Below are 8,691 nucleotides of genomic sequence, written 5' to 3' on the forward strand. Positions count from 1 at the left end.
CTATATGTAGAGTACATCAAGTGTCATAATCAAACTTAGTTTTATGAAGCTTCAGGTTTGAGTATGATTTTGAAATGTCAAATTAGCATATGACCTTTACTTGTATTTTTAAACTTTTATAAAGTAAAAAGAATTATACCAGTCAGATATGTTTTTGGAATAGCGATTGCTAGGTGTGAACTCCTGTGGTAACAGGGAAGTTTCTTTTGCAAGATTAAACATTATTTAAGAAGTGAAGTAAGCGAGCAGCTCTTACCTCTGTATAGGATTCAGCTCAGGTAGGTGTCAGCAGCAGTAGAGTTGACTTTGAACATCGATTTCTAAACTCTATAGACAATGATAAAATAACAGGAGGAAAATGCTACTATGCCCCGAGAATTTTGTTCATTAACCTCATCATCCCACTGTGGCGTCTTGGGTGCTCCGAGCTAAATGGTGATCACCTGAGAAGAGAAGAGGTACAATCCTGTTTGTGGCCTGGTGGTCAGAAGTGGGAGGCCATGGCAACAGAGGCGGCTGAAGTACCATGTTGCCACATTCTTGGAGCTGAGGATTTGGAATTGTGGCAATAGAAAAACTGAGTGTTGTCACAGGGACATAAAAATGTGCGAGCCATGTGAAAGAAAGCTGTGATTTCCCCATTAATCCTTGTGTTGCCTAATTTGTAGGAATAAGGATAGAAAAGAATCAGCAGTAAATGAGATAAACAGAACAACGGTACTGTAGCAGGATTCTTTTCCACAGCTGGGATTTTATTTATCAGTTTCCTCATGCTACCTGTTTGGTAACAAAAGAGCAAAGCGGAGCCTCATTGGATGACCAAATGGAAATGGCAGCCCTGCCTGTGAATATGGGTGACTTTTTTCAGGGCAGCTAGGGAGATAGTATTCATGGTTAGGTACTAATAATAAAATGCTACAAAGGCTAATATTTGAGTAAGAGATTTTTCCTTCTGACATTCAAGATGCAGTGGCATGTCTTCTTTTTTCCCCTGTCAGTAAGAAAATTGTCTTAAAACAAAATAGCAGTAATGCTTATTGCTAGTTGGAATATTGGGCACCCTTATTCAGTTTTCCTTTTCTGTTGTAAAAACCAAACATCTGCTGAGGGAGAGGGAGGTCAGACGTTTTGTCTCTTCCATTGCCTCTGTTTGCACCAAACTAAACCTTGTGGAGCTGACAGTCCCATAAGCACCTGGTGGGATATTTCTCACCTTGGCCTGTGTTAGACCTCCTCTTTTTTCCATTCTGTTTCCTCCCTCAAACAGCACCTCTTTAACAGTTAATGTGTAAGGCAATAAGGGACTGTAAAAAGGAAATGACAAAGTGGAAAGTGATGCCCAAAATGCAGTGGAACGATGAGAGGAGAATCACACGCTTTCATAGTCCCGTCCACAGCTAGTGCCACTGCAGTGCTCATGGCTCCCTAATGAGAATGTCCCATGAGACTAGCTCATACAGAGGTTCGGAATTTCCAATCTGTAAAGAGCCATCTCTCAGCTTTTTTGGAGATGGTAACATTTTTCAACATGGCAGGGTGAGTGCAGTTCCTCTGGCCAGCATCGTTAGCCAAGCGGACATTGCACACTGCCAGTTACAGGTCAATTGCAGAAACTACTAAACTCTGATTTTCATTTCTGACCTTTTTTGGCCTATTGTGTTTTCCTTTTTAGAAAATATTTTACTTAAAGGAAAATCCAGGTAAACAATTGTATTATTCATGCAAATTATAAGATGAAGGTCAAAAAGAGAAAAATGTTATCATTTCCTCCTCTCCCTAAAGGAGGCAGAAATTATTATATAGAAGTTAGAAATGGAAAGAATAGCTAATAATGTAATAGGCTAAAAATATCAGCAACGTGTCATGATTTTACAGGATCATTAACCAAAGTTTGTAGCTAAATTTTACCGTTTTATTTAATAGTATTGTCTCATAACAGTTATATGTTATTAATTCAGGAGACAGCTTATTGAAGATATTTTTATGACACTGTTACTGCCCTCAAACTGTTCAATGTGTTGTTTTAACTATGTGACCTTTGTATCTTTCATTACTCTGTGCACTCCAAAAGTTAGGCTGAGTTCAGAAAGGAAGTATGTGTCCTTTTCTGAGGTTCATGGTTCATCTATTGCTTCATATAACTTCAAAGAGACAGTTCTGACATAAAAAGTATGTTTTCCCACATCAAAGTGACCCAGTCAAAACTTCCATCTAAAATTTTATGAGGCCTACAGCCTAACTCATTAAAAAAAAAAAAAAAAAGAGGGTTTAGATTACAAAGAGCTATTTCTGATCAACTAGCAGGCAAGCAAAGTTACAAGGATTTCTAAATTTCTAATAAGGTCAAGGAAGTGCTGAACATAAGACGAATCTAAATATTATTACAATTTGCACTGCGTGATGCAACTCGCACATGTATATTATTTCTTCAGTCCTGTGATCTTCAAGGTTAATTGTGATAACCCTCAAAGTAAAAAATGCCACAGGAATCAACAATGTTAATATTCCTCCTAACATTATAGGAGGAAACCTTCTGGTTTTATAGTGCTGAAAAGCCTCATTTACAGAGGCTGGGAACTGTCTTACACAACAATTTCATTTTGTTGATATAATCATGACTTTGTATAACCATTTACATAATAGCATTATAGGTCTGTAAGAGAAACAGGATTATATTATTCCGTAACAAAGTTACTGAGGTTTTGGTATTATACTAAGACTCTGCTGTTACATATGATTTTCATGAGAATACTGTTTAAAGGAAATGATTTACCATTATCACACTGCTTTTTTTGAGGTCTTAAGTAGACCTCCAAAGCCTAGGCCTTTTGCTATCTGCTGGTGATAGTTGGCAATTTCACTCCAAATCACTATTGTGAACAAACACTTTTTTAAAATGAGCAGCTTGTCTATTCTTGCCCACTGCATACACATATGAGAAGGTGAAGCCAAATAAAATTTAATATCTGGCTTTGTCACACGTGTTTCTTTACAGGAGGATTTGATTATTGAACAGAGCGGTGTGTGCAAAAGAAGAAGATATCCCACAAATTTGGAGAGGAATGGTGGGCAGTGAATAGTGATCAGATGGTGGGATTGGTCCTCTCCATGGGGGATGTGCTTCCTTGCAGTTGGTCCCTCTGTAGTGGTCAGCACTCTGCTTGGAAAGGTTGCATCAATAACAGGGGATTCACTTAAAATAAAGAGGTCGCCTCTGAGTTTTTAAAGTTCATTCATAAATAATTGCTGGAAATCTAAATAGCTCTCTGAGTTTTCTAGATCTGATCATAATGCAAAGCCTCTTTGCATGACAGTAATAGCAAAAGTGAAAATAAATCCAAATTGGTAGAGTTAAGACTCCCTTCGCAGCCCAGAGACATGAGATGATATGTTTTGTCTTCATAATTTTTTGACTGTCTAGCCATTTCTGAAATGCTTACCCAGTGTAGATATAATAGTTTTCATTTTAAATCTTGGTAGTAGATATTTAGTCTGAGACCAGCTGCGACACTTAAGTATTTCCTGCTTTGATGAACCAGATGATGAAATAATCTAATTAGTCTGCTCATGAGAAGCAGTCAGAAGTATGATAGCTTTCCTATTTAAGAATCAATAAAATGGCAAGACGGTGAAATCTGTCAGGGCATCTGTAACATGAATGTTTTATTATGAAGAAATGGAAGCTTCATACAGATCTGATTACAGAGGATTACTTATCTTCCTTTGCAATAGCCAGGGATTAGCAAGTAGTCCTTACTCTTTTGCATAATCTATGCATTTTTGTGTTTGTGAGAGAAGGGAGTATGTGAGTAAGGTTTACAGATACAAGTATTTAGTTTTTCTTTCTCCCAGTGGGTGCTGTAGGTGACAATTTCTTTTTTTGCAAGACCTTTATTCTTCCTTACTTTTCTGCATAGCAGTTTTTGGAATGATGGTCCTCAGATGGTTTGAAGTTGGGAAGTTTTACTGAAATTGATGAAATTGCACTAGTTTACACGAGCAAAACTGGAGCCCTTTGACTGACAGCTCCTGGTGTCCACTTTCCCCATCACTGATGATCCCTTCTGTGAATTTCTCATCTTATTCAGACTGTAGAAAACAACAATCAGCTCCCTATAAGGCAGGCATAGTATTTTCTAAACCATCTGTGACTATTTTTTGACTCATGTTTTTCCATGTGACCCCAGCCTTTTTACTCTCTGCAATAGCTCCTTCCATGTCTTGCAGGGAAATCAAACCAAATCATAATTGCAGGCTGCATGTGTTTGTACTTAATCCTTTGCTTTGAAGGAACGGAGCTACTGCTAGCAGTTAAGGGTTTTTGCAGTTCACCTTATAATCTGCATTTGTATCCCACCTCTTGTAGAAATGAACTACAGCTGCCTTTGCTATCTTACATTTTTAATATCATTTATATCTTTTATTGACCCTTAAAAACATCACAGACTGCAGTTTTAGAAATACTGAGCTAAATATCTGACAGTTCTCACTTCTAGGTCACTCGGTGTGTTGGAGCTATGCTCTCTCTTTTGTGGTAGCACTTTCACCTGCAGACATTGCCTTTTATCTGCTTGTCCTAGTATAGCTTCTTCATGTTGAGACATAAATCTGTTTAGATTGAAAAAGACTAAATATTTCAGGAGGCTTTCTAAAAGCAGCCAAAGCATTTATCTACTTCGGTTACAAATATTTCAGCTCTATCCAACAGAGCTCTATGTCTGGGGAGAGCTTAATATCATATACAACTCTCCCACTGGATGGGGATCTTCAGTATATCCTTTGTGAGCAGAAAGTCTCTTCTCTGACATTTACAGTTGCTGTTGCCATTTCTTGCCTTCTAATGTTTCTAGGCAGTGAGTCTATCAGGAGGGCCTGAGCCATCTCAGGCTGAGGCTCACTTGTCTCCTCTGGGAAGCTGTTTTGCAGTTTTGAATACCTCAGCTATTCATAAAAAGGCAGTGTGACTTTGCTAGCCCTGAAGAGTACATCTGTCTGACTGACTCACCACAGAGATGCTGAAAACAAATATACTTGCCAGTCCCAATAGCAGGGCTTGGTTGGTTGGCTATTTCATGCAGTTGGAAGGACAAAAGGAAGCCTTCTCAGGAAGGGCTTTGGACAGACGGGTCAGGATAGCAGAGGCACCCAGCCAGGACAGCAGCTCAACAAGAGCAGGAGCTGGACTTCTGCATCATCTGGTTCATTAGAGGAGGAAGCACTTAACTGTCATGGGTGGTGTCAGACTGAATCTTTAGCACCCAGAAGAGGAAAGAGAATTGTTGTGTATGACCAACAAGGAGTCTAGGAAGAGATGACTGGTTCCATGCAATGAAGCTGCTTTAATAAGGACCTCCAAGAGAAAAGTAAGAAATCTACTCAAAGTCTGAATTCCAAAATAAAGGGTCAGTATATAGAATAGGATTCCCAGTGAAAAATGATAATGCATGCCAAGCTTGTGTTAAAAAAAAGAAGTGTCCAGTAATAACCTTTAAAATATTTAATGAACCTTTCACTTATTTCTTGAAAATTTTACCTGTGATAAAGATTCTGCTTAGCCTGTGTGGTCTGATCTCATTTCTGAGCTATTTTCTCCTCCCAGTTTATATTCTTGCATCATCAGGATATAGCACATATATCAGCTCATATATCAACATATCATCCCTGCATGATGCGAAGTGCTTAACCATGTTCAATGGAAAAGATGGGAACGGCAACTCCAGCCTTCAGCTGTTGTTTTTAAAGAGCCACCTTTTACATGCTCATTACTGAGTCAGAGGCTCAGAATCATGTACGCTAAGTCACTTTTCTGGTTTACTTAGTGCATCTTTGGGAGCATGATTGTAAGTGAAGAATGAAAATAGAGGGTCCAGAAACAAGATGAGAAAAAGTAGAAGTGATCGTTTCAAAACACTGCAATGAAGGATAATGTCTAAAATAATGTAATTTAAAGGGACGGCATTCTATTAGATGACGTTGTGGTACGTTGTGGCAGTCACAGCAATTGGTCTTATGTCATGCTAGACCTAGATTTGCTTGAGATTTATTTGTGCTTTCATATGATTTTGAATGTCACAAAGCATGGTCATCTGACTCTTGAAAATCCATCTGAGACAAGAATATTGTATTTCTTTAGGTCTAAACAATATAAATGCTTAGCAGGTACAGTTGGTACTTTCTCAGCCAATTAATAGAAGAGAATAATAATTATTTTGCTTGATAACTTTGTTTTGCTGAACAGGTAATATAACCAGTCTAAGCTTATATTTGCAGTGTGTATAGGTTTTTGAATGCGCTCAGTATGTGGGAGAGGTTTTGTTTTGCCAGACAACCCAGACGGATGGACAGTCTATTACTGCTCAGTTCTAATCTGACTATTGCTTACAACAATCACAGAAAGATCATAGCAGAGAAAACGGTCCACAGTTGAATGAAAGAAGACGTGCTGGTTACCGAATGAGCTGAAAGCAGATTCAGATGCCACTCCCAGTTCTTTTACTATGTGCTCGAGACGAGTATCCACGGCCTCCTGTCTTACCTAGCACGTTCTTCTAAAAACCCTCTGTTGTGGCAAAGCTGGCTGTCAATTGAAAAGAAGCAAATACTGAAAACCACTGATGGTGGCACTAGAGGCCTATGCCTCTATTCTCCTCTCCAGAAAGCTAATAAAGAACATCAAAAATAGATATTATCAGGCCATCAAGAATTAACAACATGCAGCAGATGGTAACACCTACCCTTTGCTGTATAACTAATTTTAGCCCAGACTATTTACCAGCAAGTTGTGGCAAAGGTTAAGGAATCCAGCGCTGAGGAGTGGGAAGCGAGTAGAGGCAGGATGGAGCGGAGAGGTTCTCTCTCACTTCTGGCTCTGGTTTACGTTGTCAATTAAATCATCAGCTTTGCACACCACGGTTACTCTCAGTGAAAGGTGAGTCTTTCAAACCCAAACTATCAACTGGTAGTTAGAAATTGCAGCCCTTGAAGTCTTTGACATACCCAAGAAACTGGAGCTATATTTTGTGGCTGAAATTGAACAATCTCACTGAAGGTGTTATCAGGGGAAATGCAATTACCTTACACAGTGTATGTGTGGGGTGTGCACGTGTGCTTACGGATGTAAATATGTGTTTTCACTCATCACCTGCTGTCTTTACCTGGTATTTTCTCTCTGCTTTATTCGTTTTTCTTTCCTGACACTAGCAGGATTTAGGACAGTAAATGCGCATTGATGCATGTTGGATCTGCCACTCTTGTGATGGATCATCCAGACTGAGAACATGTCTCCACCGCAGGCTTAACTCAGGCTCCCACTCACATTTTAGTACAAATCTCTCTGTCAGCAGCACACTTAAACTTTTCACCTGGACTTATCTGAGCTCTGAACAGATGTCTGCTGGCCCGTCAAGGGGCACAGGCCAAAGCCAAGGTGCTGCTGAAAGGCGGTCTCTGAATATGCAACTCAGCAATGTAGCCGTGCCGTGCCCAGTCCAGCTCAGGAATGGCTGCAAAGTGCTGGGAGAGAAGGACACCACCGGTGGGGTTGGCAGGCCCTGCATCAGATGGGTTTGAGACCAGGTGCTCTGTTCTTTCAACCAGAGGAGAAGCTGGTGCTTCTGCAGCAGTTGTTGACCCCAGAAGCTGCAGCACCTCTGCAGGTGTCAATAGGGGTTTAAAAGCCTTTCCTCTGCATTCCCCCAAACTGCTCTTCACCGAGTTCAGACCACCACACCTCCCTACACACTTAGCTCATGGGTGTGCATGCTCACATCCTACTGTGCAAGACTATCATCTTGATGCTAACCAAGGGACTGATTGGATTCTCTGTCCCAACCTGCACCCTTTTATGGGCCTTTTCTTGCTCAATCCCTGCTAGGTCTTTTGGCCACGGGGTTAAATTTGCCCATGAGTCCATACTGAGAAGATACAGGGAAGTCTGCAGACTGGAAGAGAGCTGAGAACTTCTGAAGGAGCCTGTAAGCAATGGGAGGATTTTCCTCCAAGCTCTAGAAGGCAAAACCTGCCTTTGCTCCTCCTGTGAGAGGGTCATGTATAGCTTTAATTTCCTTTTTGTTTAATTGCCATGTCACACACTGTGTTTCCTAATGGGGGAGTTCATACACAAGATGTTTAAAGTGTTTCTCTGCTGTGGATGCTTTGTGTGAACAGCCCTTCAGTGAGACACAAACTGCTCCACGTTGCGCAAGTGAATAAAAATGGCCTGAATCCCTGGTTCCGATATACTGACTAACTACTGTGGGTTTTCTGTATTTTGTGCCTGGTTTGAAGTGCCTGGAAGTTATTGGTTTTTATATTTATTATTTAACAGACTTCTCCTGGGAAGACAGCTCTGGACTCTTTAGTTGGTTCAGCTGCGTTTTTCAAGAACAAAAAGCTCACAAACCTGTTCATTTTGAAAGTTACGTTAATCAAAAAAGGACTGTTGATTTTTTTAAGGTTCAGTTTTCACATTTACAGTTGGAAAGATCATTCATAAGGAATCATTTGAGGAGTTTCACCTTTTCCTTTATAGACCTGCTGCAAATTTCACAGGTACGTGCATTAAATTTTTGTGCATATTTCAGCATGAGTATTCTTAGAGGGACGCAAACAGCCTTTTGTGAGTAGTCAAAATCTGAAATGCTTGTTGTATTACTTAGATAAAGCACAATTTGTTATCCCTGAATGAATCTA

The sequence above is a fragment of the Calidris pugnax genome, unplaced genomic scaffold (genome assembly GCF_001431845.1).
Source record: "Calidris pugnax isolate Ruff unplaced genomic scaffold, ASM143184v1 scaffold13, whole genome shotgun sequence".
Taxonomy (NCBI): Eukaryota; Metazoa; Chordata; class Aves; order Charadriiformes; family Scolopacidae; genus Calidris; species Calidris pugnax.